The following is a 21,117-nucleotide window of genomic DNA, read 5'->3' on the forward strand; positions in this document are numbered from 1 at the left end:
CAGATAGCTGGCAGGCAGAAGAGGCTAGCCTGGAAAGCTGTTGCTCAGCCTAATCTGCCCATGGCACTGCTCGCACAGAGGCACAGAGACTGGGGCTGCTTGCTTGTCTTGCCACCTCAAACTTCAAACGTAGCTTAGGGGGTCCGTGCCGGGCGCCTCGGGCAGCCCCGCTTCGAAAATGCGAACGTCTGCAGATAGCTCACAGGTAGAAGGGGATAGCCTGGAAAGCTGTTGCTCAGCCTCATCTGCCCATGGCACTGCTCGCACAGAGGCACAGAGACTGGGGCTGCTTGCTTGTCTTGCCACCTCAAACTTGAAACGTATTTTGGGGGATCCGTGCCGGGCACCTCCGGCAGCAATGCTCCGAAAATACGAACGTCTGCAGATAGCTGGCAGGCAGAAGGGGCTAGCCTGGAAAGCTGTTGCTCAGCCTCATCTGCCCGCCCATGGCACTGATCGCACAGAGGCACAGAGACTGGGGCTGCTTGCTTGTCTTGCCACCTCAAACTTCCAATGTTCCTTTGGTGGTCCGTGCCGGGCGCCTTCTGCAGTCTTGCTCCGAAAATGCGAACTTCTGCAGATAGCCCGCAGGCAGAAGGGGCTAGCCTGGAAAGCTGTTGCTCAGCATCATCTGCCCATGGCACTGCTCGCACAGAGGCACAGAGACTGGGGCTGCTTGCTTGTCTTGCCACCTCAAACGTCAAATCTAGCCTGGGAATGGGGCTGGTCCCTGCCAGGCTCCTTCGCAGCCCTGCTTCGAAAATGCGAACCTGTGCACATAGCTGGCAGGCAGAAGGAGCTAGCCTGGAAAGCTGTTGCTCAGCATCATCTGCCCATGGCACTGCTCGCACAGAGGCACAGAGACTGGGGCTGCTTGCTTGTCTGGCCACCTCAACCATCAAATGTAGCCAGGGAATGGGGGTGTTCCCTGCCAGGCTCCTTTGCAGCCCTGCTTCGAAAATGCGAACCTGTGCAGATAGCTGGCAGCCAGAAGGGGCTAGCCTGGAAAGCTGTTGCTCAGCCTAATCTGCCCATGGCACTGCTCGCACAGAGGCAAAGAGACTGGGGCTGCTTGCTTGTCTTGCCACCTCAAACTTCAAATGTAGCTTAGGGGGTCCGTGCCGGGCGCCTCGGGCAGCCCCGCTTCGAAAATGCGAACGTCTGCAGATAGCTCGCAGGCAGAAGGAGCTAGCCTGGAAAGCTCTTTCTCAGCCTCATCTGCCCATGGCACTGCTCGCACAGAGGCACAGAGACTGGGGCTGCTTGCTTGTCTTGCCACCTCAAACTTCCAGTGTTCCTTGGAGGGTCCGTGCCGGGCGCCTCCTGCAGTCTTACTCCAAAAATGCGAACGTCTGCAGATAGCTGGCAGGCAGAAGGGGCTAGCCTGGAAAGCTGTTGCTCAGCCTCATCTGCCCATGGCACTGCTCGCACAGAGGCACAGAGACTGGGGCTGCTTGCTTGTCTTGCCACCTCAAACTTCCAATGTTACTTTGGGGGTCCGTGCCGGGCGCCTACGGCAGCCTTGCTCCGAAAATGCGAACGTCTGCAGATAGCTCGCAGGCAGAAGAGGCTAGCCTGGAAAAATGTTGCTCAGCCTCATCTGCCAATGGCACTGCTCGCACAGAGGCACAGAGACTGGGACTGCTTGCTTGTCTTGCCACCTCAAACGTCAAATCTAGCCCGGGAATGGGGGTGTTCCCTGCCAGGCTCCTTCGCAGCCCTGCTTCGAAAATGCGAACCTGTGCAGATAGCTGGCAGGCAGAAGGAGCTAGCCTGGAAAGCTGTTGCTCAACCTAATCTGCCCATGGCACTGCTCGCACAGAGGCACAGAGACTGGGGCTGCTTGCTTGTCTTGCCACCTCAAACTTCAAACGTAGCTTAGGGGGTCCGTGCCGGGCGCCTCCAGCAGCCCCGCTTCGAAAATGCGAACGTCTGCAGATAGCTCGCAGGTAGAAGGGGCTAGCCTGGAAAGCTGTTGCTCAGCCTCATCTGCCCATGGCACTGCTCGCACAGAGGCACAGAGACTGGGGCTGCTTGCTTGTCTTGCCACCTCAAACGTCAAATCTAGCCTAGGAATGGGGCTGGTCCCTGCCAGGCTCCTTCGCAGCCCTGCTTCGAAAATGCGAACCTGTGCACATAGCTGGCAGGCAGAAGGAGCTAGCCTGGAAAGCTGTTGCTCAGCCTCATCTGCCCGCCCATGGCACTGCTCGCACAGGGGCACAGAGACTGGGGCTGCTTGCTTGTCTTGCCCCCGCAAACTTCAAACGTAGCTAGGACGTACGTGCGGTCGCCTCCGGCAGCCCTGCTCCGAAAATGCGAACGTCTGCAGATAGCTCGTAGGCAGAAAGAGCTAGCCTGGAAAGCTGTTGCTCAGCCTCATCTGCCCATGGCACTGCTCGCACAGAGGCACAGAGACTGGGGCTGCTTGCTTGTCTTGCCACCTCAACCATCAAATGTAGCCAGGGAATGGGGGTGTTCCCTGCCAGGCTCCTTTGCAGCCCTGCTTCGAAAATGCGAACCTGTGCAGATAGCTGGCAGGCAGAAGAGGCTAGCCTGGAAAGCTGTTGCTCAGCCTCATCTGCCCATGGCACTGCTCGCACAGAGGCACAGAGACTGGGGCTGCTTGCTTGTCTTGCCACCTCAAACTTCAAACGTAGCTTAGGGGGTCCGTGCCGGGCGCCTCGGGCAGCCCCGCTTCGAAAATGCGAACGTCTGCAGATAGCTCACAGGTAGAAGGGGATAGCCTGGAAAGCTGTTGCTCAGCCTCATCTGCCCATGGCACTGCTCGCACAGAGGCACAGAGACTGGGGCTGCTTGCTTGTCTTGCCACCTCAAACTTGAAACGTATTTTGGGGGATCCGTGCCGGGCACCTCCGGCAGCAATGCTCCGAAAATACGAACGTCTGCAGATAGCTGGCAGGCAGAAGGGGCTAGCCTGGAAAGCTGTTGCTCAGCCTCATCTGCCCGCCCATGGCACTGCTCGCACAGAGGCACAGAGACTGGGGCTGCTTGCTTGTCTTGCCACCTCAAACTTCCAATGTTCCTTTGGTGGTCCGTGCCGGGCGCCTTCTGCAGTCTTGCTCCGAAAATGCGAACTTCTGCAGATAGCCCGCAGGCAGAAGGGGCTAGCCTGGAAAGCTGTTGCTCAGCATCATCTGCCCATGGCACTGCTCGCACAGAGGCACAGAGACTGGGGCTGCTTGCTTGTCTTGCCACCTCAAACGTCAAATCTAGCCTGGGAATGGGGCTGGTCCCTGCCAGGCTCCTTCGCAGCCCTGCTTCGAAAATGCGAACCTGTGCACATAGCTGGCAGGCAGAAGGAGCTAGCCTGGAAAGCTGTTGCTCAGCATCATCTGCCCATGGCACTGCTCGCACAGAGGCACAGAGACTGGGGCTGCTTGCTTGTCTGGCCACCTCAACGATCAAATGTAGCCAGGGAATGGGGGTGTTCCCTGCCAGGCTCCTTTGCAGCCCCGCTTCGAAAATGCGAAACTGTGCAGATAGCTGGCAGCCAGAAGGGGCTAGCCTGGAAAGCTGTTGCTCAGCCTAATCTGCCCATGGCACTGCTCGCACAGAGGCAAAGAGACTGGGGCTGCTTGCTTGTCTTGCCACCTCAAACTTCAAATGTAGCTTAGGGGGTCCGTGCCGGGCGCCTCGGGCAGCCCCGCTTCGAAAATGCGAACGTCTGCAGATAGCTCGCAGGCAGAATGGGCTAGCCTGGAAAGCTGTTGCTCAGCCTCATCTGCCCATGGCACTGCTCGCACAGAGGCACAGAGACTGGGGCTGCTTGCTTGTCTTGCCACCTCAAACTTCAAATCTAGCCAGGGAATGGGTGTGGTCCCTGCCAGGCTCCTTCGCAGCCCTGCTTCGAAAATGCGAACCTGTGCATATAGCTGGCAGGCAGAAAAAGATAGCCTGGAAAGCTGTTGCTCAGCCTCATCTGCCCATGGCACTGCTCGCACAGAGGCACAGAGACTGGGGCTGCTTGCTTGTCTTGCCACCTCAAACTTCCAATGTTCCTTTGGTGGTCCGTGCCGGGCGCCTTCTGCAGTCTTGCTCCGAAAATGCGAACTTCTGCAGATAGCCCGCAGGCAGAAGGGGCTAGCCTGGAAAGTTGTTGCTCAGCCTCATCTGCCCATGGCACTGCTCGCACAGAGGCACAGAGACTGGGGCTGCTTGCTTGTCTTGCCACCTCAAACGTAAAATCTAGCCTGGGAATGGGGGTGGTCCCTGCCAGGCTCCTTCGCAGCCCTGCTTCGAAAATGCAAACCTGTGCAGATAGCTGGCAGGCAGAAAGAGCTAGCCTGGAAAGCTGTTTCTCAGCCTTATCTGCCCATGGCACTGCTCGCACAGAGGCACAGAGACTGGGGCTGCTTGCTTGTCTTGCCACCTCAAACTTCACACGAAGCCTGGGAACAGGGAGGGTCCCTGCCAGGCTCCTTTGCAGCCCTGCTTCGAAAATGCAAACCTGTGTAGATAGCTGGCAGCCAGAAGGAGCTAGCCTGGAAAGCTGTTGCTCAGCCTCATCTGCCCATGGCACTGCTCGCACAGAGGCACAGAGACTGGGGCTGCTTGCTTGTCTTGCCACCTCAAACTTCAAACGTAGCTTAGGGGTCCTTGCCGAGCGCCTCCGGCAGCCCTGGTCTGAAAATGCGAACGTCTGCAGATAGGTGGCAGGCAGAAAGGGCTAGCCTGGAAACCTGTTGCTCAGCCTCATCTGCCCATGGCACTGCTCACACAGAGGCACAAAGACGGGGGATGCTTGCTTGTCTTGCCACCTCAAACTTCAAATGTAGCATAAGGGTCTGTGCCGAGACCCTCGGCAGCCCTATTTCAAATATGCGAAACTGTGCAGATAGCTCGCAGGCAGAAGGGTCTAGCCTGGAACCCTGTTGCTCAGCCTCATCTGCCCATGGCACTGCTCGCACAGAGGCACAGAGACTGGGGCTGCTTGCTTGTCTTGCCACCTCAAACGTCATATCTAGTCTGGGAATGGGGGTGGTCCCTGCCAGGCTCCTTCGCAGCCCTGCTTCGAAAATGCGAACCTTTGTAGAGAGTTGGCAGCCAGAAGGAGCTAGCCTGGAAAGCTGTTGCTCAGCCTCATCTGCCCATGGCACTGCTCGCACAGAGGCACAGAGACTGGGGCTGCTTGCTTGTCTTGCCACCTCAAACTTCAAATCTAGCCAGGGAATGGGTGTGGTCCCTGCCAGGCTCCTTCGCAGCCCTGCTTCGAAAATGCGAACCTGTGCAGATAGCTGGCAGGCAGAAAAAGATAGCCTGGAAAGCTGTTGCTCAGCCTCATCTGCCCATGGCACTGCTCGCACAGAGGCACAGAGACTGGGGCTGCTTGCTTGTCTTGCCACCTCAAACTTCCAATGTTCCTTTGGTGGTCTGTGCCGGGCGCCTTCTGCAGTCTTGCTCCGAAAATGCGAACTTCTGCAGATAGCCCGCAGGCAGAAGGGGCTAGCCTGGAAAGTTGTTGCTCAGCCTCATCTGCCCATGGCACTGCTCGCACAGAGGCACAGAGACTGGGGCTGCTTGCTTGTCTTGCCACCTCAAACGTAAAATCTAGCCTGGGAATGGGGGTGGTCCCTGCCAGGCTCCTTCGCAGCCCTGCTTCGAAAATGCAAACCTGTGCAGATAGCTGGCAGGCAGAAAGAGCTAGCCTGGAAAGCTGTTTCTCAGCCTTATCTGCCCATGGCACTGCTCGCACAGAGGCACAGAGACTGGGGCTGCTTGCTTGTCTTGCCACCTCAAACTTCACACGAAGCCTGGGAACAGGGAGGGTCCCTGCCAGGCTCCTTTGCAGCCCTGCTTCGAAAATGCAAACCTGTGTAGATAGCTGGCAGCCAGAAGGAGCTAGCCTGGAAAGCTGTTGCTCAGCCTCATCTGCCCATGGCACTGCTCGCACAGAGGCACAGAGACTGGGGCTGCTTGCTTGTCTTGCCACCTCAAACTTCAAACGTAGCTTAAGGGTCCTTGCCGAGCGCCTCCGGCAGCCCTGGTCTGAAAATGCGAACGTCTGCAGATAGGTGGCAGGCAGAAAGGGCTAGCCTGGAAACCTGTTGCTCAGCCTCATCTGCCCATGGCACTGCTCACACAGAGGCACAAAGACGGGGGATGCTTGCTTGTCTTGCCACCTCAAACTTCAAATGTAGCATAAGGGTCTGTGCCGAGACCCTCGGCAGCCCTATTTCAAATATGCGAAACTGTGCAGATAGCTCGCAGGCAGAAGGGTCTAGCCTGGAACCCTGTTGCTCAGCCTCATCTGCCCATGGCACTGCTCGCACAGAGGCACAGAGACTGGGGCTGCTTGCTTGTCTTGCCACCTCAAACGTCATATCTAGTCTGGGAATGGGGGTGGTCCCTGCCAGGCTCCTTCGCAGCCCTGCTTCGAAAATGCGAACCTTTGTAGAGAGCTGGCAGCCAGAAGGAGCTAGCCTGGAAAGCTGTTGCTCAGCCTCATCTGCCCATGGCACTGCTCGCACAGAGGCACAGAGACTGGGGCTGCTTGCTTGTCTTGCCACCTCAAACTTCCAATGTTCCTTTGGTGGTCCGTGCCGGGCGCCTTCTGCAGTCTTGCTCCGAAAATGCGAACTTCTGCAGATAGCCCGCAGGCAGAAGGGGCTAGCCTGGAAAGTTGTTGCTCAGCCTCATCTGCCCATGGCACTGCTCGCACAGAGGCACAGAGACTGGGGCTGCTTGCTTGTCTTGCCACCTCAAACGTAAAATCTAGCCTGGGAATGGGGGTGGTCCCTGCCAGGCTCCTTCGCAGCCCTGCTTCGAAAATGCGAACCTGTGCAGATAGCTGGCAGCCAGAAGGGGCTAGCCTGGAAAGCTGTTGCTCAGCCTAATCTGCCCATGGCACTGCTCGCACAGAGGCAAAGAGACTGGGGCTGCTTGCTTGTCTTGCCACCTCAAACTTCCAATGTTCCTTTGGTGGTCCGTGCCGGGCGCCTTCTGCAGTCTTGCTCCGAAAATGCGAACTTCTGCAGATAGCCCGCAGGCAGAAGGGGCTAGCCTGGAAAGTTGTTGCTCAGCCTCATCTGCCCATGGCACTGCTCGCACAGAGGCACAGAGACTGGGGCTGCTTGCTTGTCTTGCCACCTCAAACGTAAAATCTAGCCTGGGAATGGGGGTGGTCCCTGCCAGGCTCCTTCGCAGCCCTGCTTCGAAAATGCAAACCTGTGCAGATAGCTGGCAGGCAGAAAGAGCTAGCCTGGAAAGCTGTTTCTCAGCCTTATCTGCCCATGGCACTGCTCGCACAGAGGCACAGAGACTGGGGCTGCTTGCTTGTCTTGCCACCTCAAACTTCACACGAAGCCTGGGAACAGGGAGGGTCCCTGCCAGGCTCCTTTGCAGCCCTGCTTCGAAAATGCAAACCTGTGTAGATAGCTGGCAGCCAGAAGGAGCTAGCCTGGAAAGCTGTTGCTCAGCCTCATCTGCCCATGGCACTGCTCGCACAGAGGCACAGAGACTGGGGCTGCTTGCTTGTCTTGCCACCTCAAACTTCAAACGTAGCTTAGGGGTCCTTGCCGAGCGCCTCCGGCAGCCCTGGTCTGAAAATGCGAACGTCTGCAGATAGGTGGCAGGCAGAAAGGGCTAGCCTGGAAACCTGTTGCTCAGCCTCATCTGCCCATGGCACTGCTCACACAGAGGCACAAAGACGGGGGATGCTTGCTTGTCTTGCCACCGCAAACTTCAAATGTAGCATAAGGGTCTGTGCCGAGACCCTCGGCAGCCCTATTTCAAATATGCGAAACTGTGCAGATAGCTCGCAGGCAGAAGGGTCTAGCCTGGAACCCTGTTGCTCAGCCTCATCTGCCCATGGCACTGCTCGCACAGAGGCACAGAGACTGGGGCTGCTTGCTTGTCTTGCCACCTCAAACGTCATATCTAGTCTGGGAATGGGGGTGGTCCCTGCCAGGCTCCTTCGCAGCCCTGCTTCGAAAATGCGAACCTTTGTAGAGAGCTGGCAGCCAGAAGGAGCTAGCCTGGAAAGCTGTTGCTCAGCCTCATCTGCCCATGGCACTGCTCGCACAGAGGCACAGAGACTGGGGCTGCTTGCTTGTCTTGCCACCTCAAACTTCAAATCTAGCCAGGGAATGGGTGTGGTCCCTGCCAGGCTCCTTCGCAGCCCTGCTTCGAAAATGCGAACCTGTGCAGATAGCTGGCAGGCAGAAAAAGATAGCCTGGAAAGCTGTTGCTCAGCCTCATCTGCCCATGGCACTGCTCGCACAGAGGCACAGAGACTGGGGCTGCTTGCTTGTCTTGCCACCTCAAACTTCCAATGTTCCTTTGGTGGTCCGTGCCGGGCGCCTTCTGCAGTCTTGCTCCGAAAATGCGAACTTCTGCAGATAGCCCGCAGGCAGAAGGGGCTAGCCTGGAAAGTTGTTGCTCAGCCTCATCTGCCCATGGCACTGCTCGCACAGAGGCACAGAGACTGGGGCTGCTTGCTTGTCTTGCCACCTCAAACGTAAAATCTAGCCTGGGAATGGGGGTGGTCCCTGCCAGGCTCCTTCGCAGCCCTGCTTCGAAAATGCAAACCTGTGCAGATAGCTGGCAGGCAGAAAGAGCTAGCCTGGAAAGCTGTTTCTCAGCCTTATCTGCCCATGGCACTGCTCGCACAGAGGCACAGAGACTGGGGCTGCTTGCTTGTCTTGCCACCTCAAACTTCACACGAAGCCTGGGAACAGGGAGGGTCCCTGCCAGGCTCCTTTGCAGCCCTGCTTCGAAAATGCAAACCTGTGTAGATAGCTGGCAGCCAGAAGGAGCTAGCCTGGAAAGCTGTTGCTCAGCCTCATCTGCCCATGGCACTGCTCGCACAGAGGCACAGAGACTGGGGCTGCTTGCTTGTCTTGCCACCTCAAACTTCAAACGTAGCTTAGGGGTCCTTGCCGAGCGCCTCCGGCAGCCCTGGTCTGAAAATGCGAACGTCTGCAGATAGGTGGCAGGCAGAAAGGGCTAGCCTGGAAACCTGTTGCTCAGCCTCATCTGCCCATGGCACTGCTCACACAGAGGCACAAAGACGGGGGATGCTTGCTTGTCTTGCCACCTCAAACTTCAAATGTAGCATAAGGGTCTGTGCCGAGACCCTCGGCAGCCCTATTTCAAATATGCGAAACTGTGCAGATAGCTCGCAGGCAGAAGGGTCTAGCCTGGAACCCTGTTGCTCAGCCTCATCTGCCCATGGCACTGCTCGCACAGAGGCACAGAGACTGGGGCTGCTTGCTTGTCTTGCCACCTCAAACGTCATATCTAGTCTGGGAATGGGGGTGGTCCCTGCCAGGCTCCTTCGCAGCCCTGCTTCGAAAATGCGAACCTTTGTAGAGAGCTGGCAGCCAGAAGGAGCTAGCCTGGAAAGCTGTTGCTCAGCCTCATCTGCCCATGGCACTGCTCGCACAGAGGCACAGAGACTGGGGCTGCTTGCTTGTCTTGCCACCTCAAACTTCAAATCTAGCCAGGGAATGGGTGTGGTCCCTGCCAGGCTCCTTCGCAGCCCTGCTTCGAAAATGCGAACCTGTGCAGATAGCTGGCAGGCAGAAAAAGATAGCCTGGAAAGCTGTTGCTCAGCCTCATCTGCCCATGGCACTGCTCGCACAGAGGCACAGAGACTGGGGCTGCTTGCTTGTCTTGCCACCTCAAACTTCCAATGTTCCTTTGGTGGTCCGTGCCGGGCGCCTTCTGCAGTCTTGCTCCGAAAATGCGAACTTCTGCAGATAGCCCGCAGGCAGAAGGGGCTAGCCTGGAAAGTTGTTGCTCAGCCTCATCTGCCCATGGCACTGCTCGCACAGAGGCACAGAGACTGGGGCTGCTTGCTTGTCTTGCCACCTCAAACGTAAAATCTAGCCTGGGAATGGGGGTGGTCCCTGCCAGGCTCCTTCGCAGCCCTGCTTCGAAAATGCAAACCTGTGCAGATAGCTGGCAGGCAGAAAGAGCTAGCCTGGAAAGCTGTTTCTCAGCCTTATCTGCCCATGGCACTGCTCGCACAGAGGCACAGAGACTGGGGCTGCTTGCTTGTCTTGCCACCTCAAACTTCACACGAAGCCTGGGAACAGGGAGGGTCCCTGCCAGGCTCCTTTGCAGCCCTGCTTCGAAAATGCAAACCTGTGTAGATAGCTGGCAGCCAGAAGGAGCTAGCCTGGAAAGCTGTTGCTCAGCCTCATCTGCCCATGGCACTGCTCGCACAGAGGCACAGAGACTGGGGCTGCTTGCTTGTCTTGCCACCTCAAACTTCAAACGTAGCTTAGGGGTCCTTGCCGAGCGCCTCCGGCAGCCCTGGTCTGAAAATGCGAACGTCTGCAGATAGGTGGCAGGCAGAAAGGGCTAGCCTGGAAACCTGTTGCTCAGCCTCATCTGCCCATGGCACTGCTCACACAGAGGCACAAAGACGGGGGATGCTTGCTTGTCTTGCCACCTCAAACTTCAAATGTAGCATAAGGGTCTGTGCCGAGACCCTCGGCAGCCCTATTTCAAATATGCGAAACTGTGCAGATAGCTCGCAGGCAGAAGGGTCTAGCCTGGAACCCTGTTGCTCAGCCTCATCTGCCCATGGCACTGCTCGCACAGAGGCACAGAGACTGGGGCTGCTTGCTTGTCTTGCCACCTCAAACGTCATATCTAGTCTGGGAATGGGGGTGGTCCCTGCCAGGCTCCTTCGCAGCCCTGCTTCGAAAATGCGAACCTTTGTAGAGAGCTGGCAGCCAGAAGGAGCTAGCCTGGAAAGCTGTTGCTCAGCCTCATCTGCCCATGGCACTGCTCGCACAGAGGCACAGAGACTGGGGCTGCTTGCTTGTCTTGCCACCTCAAACTTCAAATCTAGCCAGGGAATGGGTGTGGTCCCTGCCAGGCTCCTTCGCAGCCCTGCTTCGAAAATGCGAACCTGTGCAGATAGCTGGCAGGCAGAAAAAGATAGCCTGGAAAGCTGTTGCTCAGCCTCATCTGCCCATGGCACTGCTCGCACAGAGGCACAGAGACTGGGGCTGCTTGCTTGTCTTGCCACCTCAAACTTCCAATGTTCCTTTGGTGGTCCGTGCCGGGCGCCTTCTGCAGTCTTGCTCCGAAAATGCGAACTTCTGCAGATAGCCCGCAGGCAGAAGGGGCTAGCCTGGAAAGTTGTTGCTCAGCCTCATCTGCCCATGGCACTGCTCGCACAGAGGCACAGAGACTGGGGCTGCTTGCTTGTCTTGCCACCTCAAACGTAAAATCTAGCCTGGGAATGGGGGTGGTCCCTGCCAGGCTCCTTCGCAGCCCTGCTTCGAAAATGCAAACCTGTGCAGATAGCTGGCAGGCAGAAAGAGCTAGCCTGGAAAGCTGTTTCTCAGCCTTATCTGCCCATGGCACTGCTCGCACAGAGGCACAGAGACTGGGGCTGCTTGCTTGTCTTGCCACCTCAAACTTCACACGAAGCCTGGGAACAGGGAGGGTCCCTGCCAGGCTCCTTTGCAGCCCTGCTTCGAAAATGCAAACCTGTGTAGATAGCTGGCAGCCAGAAGGAGCTAGCCTGGAAAGCTGTTGCTCAGCCTCATCTGCCCATGGCACTGCTCGCACAGAGGCACAGAGACTGGGGCTGCTTGCTTGTCTTGCCACCTCAAACTTCAAACGTAGCTTAGGGGTCCTTGCCGAGCGCCTCCGGCAGCCCTGGTCTGAAAATGCGAACGTCTGCAGATAGGTGGCAGGCAGAAAGGGCTAGCCTGGAAACCTGTTGCTCAGCCTCATCTGCCCATGGCACTGCTCACACAGAGGCACAAAGACGGGGGATGCTTGCTTGTCTTGCCACCTCAAACTTCAAATGTAGCATAAGGGTCTGTGCCGAGACCCTCGGCAGCCCTATTTCAAATATGCGAAACTGTGCAGATAGCTCGCAGGCAGAAGGGTCTAGCCTGGAACCCTGTTGCTCAGCCTCATCTGCCCATGGCACTGCTCGCACAGAGGCACAGAGACTGGGGCTGCTTGCTTGTCTTGCCACCTCAAACGTCATATCTAGTCTGGGAATGGGGGTGGTCCCTGCCAGGCTCCTTCGCAGCCCTGCTTCGAAAATGCGAACCTTTGTAGAGAGCTGGCAGCCAGAAGGAGCTAGCCTGGAAAGCTGTTGCTCAGCCTCATCTGCCCATGGCACTGCTCGCACAGAGGCACAGAGACTGGGGCTGCTTGCTTGTCTTGCCACCTCACACTTCAAATCTAGCCAGGGAATGGGTGTGGTCCCTGCCAGGCTCCTTCGCAGCCCTGCTTCGAAAATGCGAACCTGTGCAGATAGCTGGCAGGCAGAAAAAGATAGCCTGGAAAGCTGTTGCTCAGCCTCATCTGCCCATGGCACTGCTCGCACAGAGGCACAGAGACTGGGGCTGCTTGCTTGTCTTGCCACCTCAAACTTCCAATGTTCCTTTGGTGGTCCGTGCCGGGCGCCTTCTGCAGTCTTGCTCCGAAAATGCGAACTTCTGCAGATAGCCCGCAGGCAGAAGGGGCTAGCCTGGAAAGTTGTTGCTCAGCCTCATCTGCCCATGGCACTGCTCGCACAGAGGCACAGAGACTGGGGCTGCTTGCTTGTCTTGCCACCTCAAACGTAAAATCTAGCCTGGGAATGGGGGTGGTCCCTGCCAGGCTCCTTCGCAGCCCTGCTTCGAAAATGCAAACCTGTGCAGATAGCTGGCAGGCAGAAAGAGCTAGCCTGGAAAGCTGTTTCTCAGCCTTATCTGCCCATGGCACTGCTCGCACAGAGGCACAGAGACTGGGGCTGCTTGCTTGTCTTGCCACCTCAAACTTCACACGAAGCCTGGGAACAGGGAGGGTCCCTGCCAGGCTCCTTTGCAGCCCTGCTTCGAAAATGCAAACCTGTGTAGATAGCTGGCAGCCAGAAGGAGCTAGCCTGGAAAGCTGTTGCTCAGCCTCATCTGCCCATGGCACTGCTCGCACAGAGGCACAGAGACTGGGGCTGCTTGCTTGTCTTGCCACCTCAAACTTCAAACGTAGCTTAGGGGTCCTTGCCGAGCGCCTCCGGCAGCCCTGGTCTGAAAATGCGAACGTCTGCAGATAGGTGGCAGGCAGAAAGGGCTAGCCTGGAAACCTGTTGCTCAGCCTCATCTGCCCATGGCACTGCTCACACAGAGGCACAAAGACGGGGGATGCTTGCTTGTCTTGCCACCTCAAACTTCAAATGTAGCATAAGGGTCTGTGCCGAGACCCTCGGCAGCCCTATTTCAAATATGCGAAACTGTGCAGATAGCTCGCAGGCAGAAGGGTCTAGCCTGGAACCCTGTTGCTCAGCCTCATCTGCCCATGGCACTGCTCGCACAGAGGCACAGAGACTGGGGCTGCTTGCTTGTCTTGCCACCTCAAACGTCATATCTAGTCTGGGAATGGGGGTGGTCCCTGCCAGGCTCCTTCGCAGCCCTGCTTCGAAAATGCGAACCTTTGTAGAGAGCTGGCAGCCAGAAGGAGCTAGCCTGGAAAGCTGTTGCTCAGCCTCATCTGCCCATGGCACTGCTCGCACAGAGGCACAGAGACTGGGGCTGCTTGCTTGTCTTGCCACCTCAAACTTCCAATGTTCCTTTGGTGGTCCGTGCCGGGCGCCTTCTGCAGTCTTGCTCCGAAAATACGAACTTCTGCAGATAGCCCGCAGGCAGAAGGGGCTAGCCTGGAAAGTTGTTGCTCAGCCTCATCTGCCCATGGCACTGCTCGCACAGAGGCACAGAGACTGGGGCTGCTTGCTTGTCTTGCCACCTCAAACTTCAAATCTAGCCAGGGAATGGGTGTGGTCCCTGCCAGGCTCCTTCGCAGCCCTGCTTCGAAAATGCGAACCTGTGCAGATAGCTGGCAGGCAGAAAAAGATAGCCTGGAAAGCTGTTGCTCAGCCTCATCTGCCCATGGCACTGCTCGCACAGAGGCACAGAGACTGGGGCTGCTTGCTTGTCTTGCCACCTCAAACTTCCAATGTTCCTTTGGTGGTCCGTGCCGGGCGCCTTCTGCAGTCTTGCTCCGAAAATGCGAACTTCTGCAGATAGCCCGCAGGCAGAAGGGGCTAGCCTGGAAAGTTGTTGCTCAGCCTCATCTGCCCATGGCACTGCTCGCACAGAGGCACAGAGACTGGGGCTGCTTGCTTGTCTTGCCACCTCAAACTTCAAATCTAGCCAGGGAATGGGGGTGGTCCCTGCCAGGCTCCTTCGCAGCCCTGCTTCGAAAATGCAAACCTGTGCAGATAGCTGGCAGGCAGAAAGAGCTAGCCTGGAAAGCTGTTTCTCAGCCTTATCTGCCCATGGCACTGCTCGCACAGAGGCACAGAGACTGGGGCTGCTTGCTTGTCTTGCCACCTCAAACTTCACACGAAGCCTGGGAACAGGGAGGGTCCCTGCCAGGCTCCTTTGCAGCCCTGCTTCGAAAATGCAAACCTGTGTAGATAGCTGGCAGCCAGAAGGAGCTAGCCTGGAAAGCTGTTGCTCAGCCTCATCTGCCCATGGCACTGCTCGCACAGAGGCACAGAGACTGGGGCTGCTTGCTTGTCTTGCCACCTCAAACTTCAAACGTAGCTTAGGGGTCCTTGCCGAGCGCCTCCGGCAGCCCTGGTCTGAAAATGCGAACGTCTGCAGATAGGTGGCAGGCAGAAAGGGCTAGCCTGGAAACCTGTTGCTCAGCCTCATCTGCCCATGGCACTGCTCACACAGAGGCACAAAGACGGGGGATGCTTGCTTGTCTTGCCACCTCAAACTTCAAATGTAGCATAAGGGTCTGTGCCGAGACCCTCGGCAGCCCTATTTCAAATATGCGAAACTGTGCAGATAGCTCGCAGGCAGAAGGGTCTAGCCTGGAACCCTGTTGCTCAGCCTCATCTGCCCATGGCACTGCTCGCACAGAGGCACAGAGACTGGGGCTGCTTGCTTGTCTTGCCACCTCAAACGTCATATCTAGTCTGGGAATGGGGGTGGTCCCTGCCAGGCTCCTTCGCAGCCCTGCTTCGAAAATGCGAACCTTTGTAGAGAGCTGGCAGCCAGAAGGAGCTAGCCTGGAAAGCTGTTGCTCAGCCTCATCTGCCCATGGCACTGCTCGCACAGAGGCACAGAGACTGGGGCTGCTTGCTTGTCTTGCCACCTCACACTTCAAATCTAGCCAGGGAATGGGTGTGGTCCCTGCCAGGCTCCTTCGCAGCCCTGCTTCGAAAATGCGAACCTGTGCAGATAGCTGGCAGGCAGAAAAAGATAGCCTGGAAAGCTGTTGCTCAGCCTCATCTGCCCATGGCACTGCTCGCACAGAGGCACAGAGACTGGGGCTGCTTGCTTGTCTTGCCACCTCAAACTTCCAATGTTCCTTTGGTGGTCCGTGCCGGGCGCCTTCTGCAGTCTTGCTCCGAAAATGCGAACTTCTGCAGATAGCCCGCAGGCAGAAGGGGCTAGCCTGGAAAGTTGTTGCTCAGCCTCATCTGCCCATGGCACTGCTCGCACAGAGGCACAGAGACTGGGGCTGCTTGCTTGTCTTGCCACCTCAAACGTAAAATCTAGCCTGGGAATGGGGGTGGTCCCTGCCAGGCTCCTTCGCAGCCCTGCTTCGAAAATGCAAACCTGTGCAGATAGCTGGCAGGCAGAAAGAGCTAGCCTGGAAAGCTGTTTCTCAGCCTTATCTGCCCATGGCACTGCTCGCACAGAGGCACAGAGACTGGGGCTGCTTGCTTGTCTTGCCACCTCAAACTTCACACGAAGCCTGGGAACAGGGAGGGTCCCTGCCAGGCTCCTTTGCAGCCCTGCTTCGAAAATGCAAACCTGTGTAGATAGCTGGCAGCCAGAAGGAGCTAGCCTGGAAAGCTGTTGCTCAGCCTCATCTGCCCATGGCACTGCTCGCACAGAGGCACAGAGACTGGGGCTGCTTGCTTGTCTTGCCACCTCAAACTTCAAACGTAGCTTAGGGGTCCTTGCCGAGCGCCTCCGGCAGCCCTGGTCTGAAAATGCGAACGTCTGCAGATAGGTGGCAGGCAGAAAGGGCTAGCCTGGAAACCTGTTGCTCAGCCTCATCTGCCCATGGCACTGCTCACACAGAGGCACAAAGACGGGGGATGCTTGCTTGTCTTGCCACCTCAAACTTCAAATGTAGCATAAGGGTCTGTGCCGAGACCCTCGGCAGCCCTATTTCAAATATGCGAAACTGTGCAGATAGCTCGCAGGCAGAAGGGTCTAGCCTGGAACCCTGTTGCTCAGCCTCATCTGCCCATGGCACTGCTCGCACAGAGGCACAGAGACTGGGGCTGCTTGCTTGTCTTGCCACCTCAAACGTCATATCTAGTCTGGGAATGGGGGTGGTCCCTGCCAGGCTCCTTCGCAGCCCTGCTTCGAAAATGCGAACCTTTGTAGAGAGCTGGCAGCCAGAAGGAGCTAGCCTGGAAAGCTGTTGCTCAGCCTCATCTGCCCATGGCACTGCTCGCACAGAGGCACAGAGACTGGGGCTGCTTGCTTGTCTTGCCACCTCAAACTTCCAATGTTCCTTTGGTGGTCCGTGCCGGGCGCCTTCTGCAGTCTTGCTCCGAAAATACGAACTTCTGCAGATAGCCCGCAGGCAGAAGGGGCTAGCCTGGAAAGTTGTTGCTCAGCCTCATCTGCCCATGGCACTGCTCGCACAGAGGCACAGAGACTGGGGCTGCTTGCTTGTCTTGCCACCTCAAACTTCAAATCTAGCCAGGGAATGGGTGTGGTCCCTGCCAGGCTCCTTCGCAGCCCTGCTTCGAAAATGCGAACCTGTGCAGATAGCTGGCAGGCAGAAAAAGATAGCCTGGAAAGCTGTTGCTCAGCCTCATCTGCCCATGGCACTGCTCGCACAGAGGCACAGAGACTGGGGCTGCTTGCTTGTCTTGCCACCTCAAACTTCCAATGTTCCTTTGGTGGTCCGTGCCGGGCGCCTTCTGCAGTCTTGCTCCGAAAATGCGAACTTCTGCAGATAGCCCGCAGGCAGAAGGGGCTAGCCTGGAAAGTTGTTGCTCAGCCTCATCTGCCCATGGCACTGCTCGCACAGAGGCACAGAGACTGGGGCTGCTTGCTTGTCTTGCCACCTCAAACTTCAAATCTAGCCAGGGAATGGGGGTTGTCCCTGCCAGGCTCCTTCGCAGCCCTGCTTCGAAAATGCAAACCTGTGCAGATAGCTGGCAGGCAGAAAGAGCTAGCCTGGAAAGCTGTTTCTCAGCCTTATCTGCCCATGGCACTGCTCGCACAGAGGCACAGAGACTGGGGCTGCTTGCTTGTCTTGCCACCTCAAACTTCACACGAAGCCTGGGAACAGGGAGGGTCCCTGCCAGGCTCCTTTGCAGCCCTGCTTCGAAAATGCAAACCTGTGTAGATAGCTGGCAGCCAGAAGGAGCTAGCCTGGAAAGCTGTTGCTCAGCCTCATCTGCCCATGGCACTGCTCGCACAGAGGCACAGAGACTGGGGCTGCTTGCTTGTCTTGCCACCTCAAACTTCAAACGTAGCTTAGGGGTCCTTGCCGAGCGCCTCCGGCAGCCCTGGTCTGAAAATGCGAACGTCTGCAGATAGGTGGCAGGCAGAAAGGGCTAGCCTGGAAACCTGTTGCTCAGCCTCATCTGCCCATGGCACTGCTCACACAGAGGCACAAAGACGGGGGATGCTTGCTTGTCTTGCCACCTCAAACTTCAAATGTAGCATAAGGGTCTGTGCCGAGACCCTCGGCAGCCCTATTTCAAATATGCGAAACTGTGCAGATAGCTCGCAGGCAGAAGGGTCTAGCCTGGAACCCTGTTGCTCAGCCTCATCTGCCCATGGCACTGCTCGCACAGAGGCACAGAGACTGGGGCTGCTTGCTTGTCTTGCCACCTCAAACGTCATATCTAGTCTGGGAATGGGGGTGGTCCCTGCCAGGCTCCTTCGCAGCCCTGCTTCGAAAATGCGAACCTTTGTAGAGAGCTGGCAGCCAGAAGGAGCTAGCCTGGAAAGCTGTTGCTCAGCCTCATCTGCCCATGGCACTGCTCGCACAGAGGCACAGAGACTGGGGCTGCTTGCTTGTCTTGTCCCCTCAAACTTCAAACGTAGCTTAGGGGGTTCGTGCCGGGCGCCTCGGGCAGCCCTGCTTCGAAAATGCGAACGTCTGCAGATAGCTGGCAGGCAGAAGGGGCTAGCCTGGAAAGATGTTGCTCAGCCTCATCTGCCCATGGCACTGCTCGCACAGAGGCACAGAGACTGGGGCTACTTGCTTGTCTTGCCACCTCAAACTTCAAACGTAGCATAAGGGTCTGTGACGAGAGCCTCCGCAGCCCTATTTCAAATATGCGAAACTGTGCAGATAGCTCGCAGGCAGAAGGGGTTAGCCTGGAAAGCTGTTGCTCAGCCTCCTCTGCTCGTGGCACTGTTCACACAGAGGCACAGAGACTGGGGCTGCTTGCTTGTCTTGGCACCTCAAACTTCACACGTATCCTGGGAACGGGGAGGGTCCCTGTCAGGCTCCTTCGCAGCCGTTCATCGAGAATGGAAACGTCTGCAGATAGCTGGCAGCCAGAAGGGGCTAGCCTGGAAAGCTGTTGCTCAGCCTCATCTGCCCATGGCACTGCTCGCACAGAGGCACAAAGACTGGGGCTGCTTGCTTGTCTTGCCACCTCAAACTTCAAATGTACCATAAGGGTCTGTGCCGAGAGCCTCGGCAGCCCTATTTCAAATATGCGAAACTGTGCAGATAGCTCGCAGGCAGAAGGGGCTAGCCGTGAAAGCTTTTACTCAGTCTCCTCTGCTCGTGGCACTGTTCACACAGAGGCACAGAGACTGGGGCTGCTTGCTTGTGTTGCCACCTCAAACTTCCAATGTTCCTTTGAGGGTCCGTGCCGGGCGCCTTCTGCAGTCTTGCTCTGAAAATGCGAACTTCTGCAGATTGCTCGGAGGCAGAAGGGGTTAGCCTGGAAAGCTGTTGCTCAGCATCATCTGCCCATAGCACTGCTTGCACAGAGGCACAGAGACTGGGGCTGCTTGCTTGTCTTGCCACCTCAAACTTCAAATCTAGCCTGGGAATCAGGGGCGCAGGTGGTGTTTTCCTCCATCCCATCAGTGGCAGGGGACAGCACTGAAAGGGGCAGGAAAACTCACCTGGTTAACAGGTGGCTCAGGGACTGGTGCCAACGGTCAAATTTTGGCTTTTTTGATCATGGGGAGGTATACACAGCACCGGGCCTGCTGGCAACAAGTGGAGTTCAGCTATCACAAAGGGGGAAAAGAATTCTTGGCCACGAGCTGGCGGGGCTCATTGAGAGGGCTTTAAACTAGGTTTGAAGGGGGAAGGGGATATTGCCCAGCTCACTAGGGATGAGCCTAGGCTTAGAGTGCCAAGGCCAGGGGTGAGATTGACAGCCCAGCTCAAGTGTGTTTACACCAATGCACGTAGTATGGCCAATAAACAGGAGGAGCTGGAAGCCATTATACAGCAGGACGGCTACGACTTGGTCGCCATCACAGAAACGTGGTGGGACAACTCGCATGACTGGCATGCTGTCATAGATGGCTACAGACTCTTTAGGAAAGACAGACCAACAAGGAGAGGTGGGGGAGTTGCTCTATATGTGAGGCAGCAACTGGAATGCATTGAGCTTGGCCTGGGGGCAAGTGAAGAAGGAGTTGAAAGCTTGTGGGTTAGAATTAAGGGACAGGCTCACACGGGTGACATTACGGTGGGTGTATACTACAGGCCACCCGACCAAGAGGAGGAGGTTGATGAAGCCTTCTACAGGCAGCTGCAAGCAGCCTCACAGTCACAGGCTCTGGTTCTCATGGGGGACTTCAACCACCCTGACATCAGCTGGGAAGACCATACAGCTAGGCAGGTGCAATCCAGGAGGTTCCTACAGAGCATCGATGATAACTTTCTGATGCAAGTGGTGGAGGAACCAACAAGGAAAGGCGCGCTGCTGGACCTTGTGTTAACAAACAAGGAGGGACTGGTGGAGGACGTGAAGGTTGGAGGTAGACTCGGCTGCAGTGACCATGAAATGGTCGAGTTCAGGATCCTGCGTGGAGGAAGCAGGGCGATAAGCAGGATCAAAACCCTGGACCTCAGGAGGGCTGACTTTGGCCTCTTCAAGGAGCTACTGGGAGGAATCCCGTGGGCCAGGGCTCTCGAAGGCAGGGGGGTCCATGAGTGCTGGTCGCTTTTTAAACAACACTTCTTCCATGCACAGGAGCAATGCATCCCCCTGAGAAAGAAATTTAGCAAAGGAGGAAGGAGACCTGCATGGTTAAACAAGGAGCTTCTAGCGGAGATCAGGCAGAAGAGAAAGGTGCATGGCATGTGGAAAGAGGGACAGGCCACTTGGGAAGAGTACAGAAACGTAGTGAGAGCATGCAGGGATGCGACGAGGAAGGCCAAGGCTCACCTGGAATTGAAGCTGGCAAGGGATGTCAAAAACAACAAGAAGGGCTTCTTCAACTACATCAGCAGCAAAAGGAAGGCTAGGGACAATGTGGGGCCGCTGCTGAATGAGGCGGGTGTCCTGGTGACGGAGGATGCGGAGAAGGCAGAGCTAATGAATGCCTTCTTTGCTTCAGTCTTCAGTGCTAAGACTGGCCCTCAGGAATCCCAGGCCCCGGAGGTAAGAGAGGAAGCCTACAGAGAGGACGACTTTCCCTTGGTCGAGGAGGACTGTGTGAGGGATCGCTTAAGCGATCTGGATGTCCACAAATCCATGGGCCCCGATGGAATGCACCCACGAGTGCTGAGGGAGCTGGCGGATGTCATTGCTGAGCCACTCTCCATCATCTTTGAGAGGTCCTGGAAGACAGGAGAGGTGCCCGAGGACTGGAGAAAGGCCAATGTCACTCCAATCTTCAAAAAGGGCAAGAAGGAGGACCCAGGGAACTACAGGCCGGTCAGCCTCACCTCCATCCCTGGAAAGGTGATGGAGCAGCTTATCCTGGAGGCCATCATGAAGCAAGTGGAAGAAAAGAAGGTTATCAGGAGTAGTCAGCATGGATTCACCAAGGGGAAATCATGCCTGACCAATCTGATAGCTTTCTACGATGACATGACTGGCTGGGTAGACGAAGGGAGAGCTGTGGATGTTATCTACCTTGACTTCAGCAAGGCTTTCGACACAGTCTCCCATGATATCCTCCTGGGGAAGCTGAGGAAGTGTGGGCTGGATGAGTGGTCAGTGAA

Source organism: Opisthocomus hoazin, chromosome 19 (genome assembly GCF_030867145.1).
Source record: "Opisthocomus hoazin isolate bOpiHoa1 chromosome 19, bOpiHoa1.hap1, whole genome shotgun sequence".
NCBI lineage: Eukaryota > Metazoa > Chordata > Aves > Opisthocomiformes > Opisthocomidae > Opisthocomus > Opisthocomus hoazin.